The sequence below is a fragment of the Mus caroli genome, unplaced genomic scaffold (genome assembly GCF_978045245.1).
Source record: "Mus caroli unplaced genomic scaffold, Mus_caroli_1 scaffold_6, whole genome shotgun sequence".
NCBI classification, from domain to species: domain Eukaryota; kingdom Metazoa; phylum Chordata; class Mammalia; order Rodentia; family Muridae; genus Mus; species Mus caroli.
In genome coordinates, this window is record NW_028227261.1 from 120,404,543 (window position 1) to 120,405,548 (window position 1,006).

General features: G+C 35.4%; 1 non-coding gene across 1 annotated transcript; it reads right to left on the reverse strand.

The window, feature by feature from the left end:
- Nucleotides 1-569: 569 nt before the first annotated feature.
- LOC115030928 (U6 spliceosomal RNA) lies at nt 570-675 on the reverse strand. The gene has a single exon (XR_003836527.2). It is a non-coding gene; the product is annotated as a U6 spliceosomal RNA (small nuclear RNA).
- Between the last annotated feature and the right edge of the window lie 331 nt (nt 676-1,006).

Consider the following 1,006-nt stretch of genomic DNA (forward strand, 5'->3'; position numbering starts at 1 on the left):
GTGGGATGGCATGAAGGGGCTATAGGGAGGTTGGCAGCTCAGAGGGCTGGAGAGAGAAAAGGGAAATGACATAATTTTATTTCAATAGGAGGGGAGAAATAACATAATTTTATCTTAATGGTCTAAAAGTAATAAAAGAAAAATTTTAAACCTGTCCTGGCATGGTGACTCACACTTGGAATGTCAGCATTTGGTAGGGGTAAATAAGAGGGTCTAGAAGTCCAGTCTAACCTGGGCTACATACAAAAACTGTTTTAAAATCTTAGATCTTCTCATGAAGCATTTACTTGCAGTGTTCTGCCAGTCTCTGCGCATTTACTCACAATGGTTAGAGAGCTGCCACAGATTTCTTTACTCTAAGGAGGGGATGAGCATGACAACACCGTGGCTGTCAGAGGAAAGGGGCATGCTGCTTGAAGCTTCCACTTCATTAATGGATAGTGCTATGTTGAACTAATTCTAATCATAATTAATTAGGATAACAATTGCAACTATTGTCAAACTTCCTGCTTATCACTTGTAATGGCTTGTCTAATTCCAATGAATGCTGTACAAATGCTACTTTTTAAAAGAGTATAAAATGCTTCATGAATTTGTGTGTTATCCATTTTCAGGAGCCATGTGAACCTTCTCTGTGTTGTTCCACTTTCAGTATATGTGCCACTGAAAAAGAGCAGAAACATTGATTTTTTTCCCCCTTTTGCCACTACTGAGGATTGAACCTAGAACCTTACTTATGCAAGTTCAAGTGTTCTGCCATTAAGAAACAACTCCAGTCATGAACACTGCTTAACTTATCTACTATTGTGCCAATAGTCATATAGTATTCATGTTTTGACACTATATATAAATATCTTTGTACAACTGTATGATTATTTAATATGGTAATTCATTTCTATGAGATAAATTGTTAATAATTAAGTTATTGAATTGAAGCATATATAATGCCAAAAACTGTCCCTTTGAAATCTATTGACTTTTTAACTTTGATTTCAATTTTTATTTA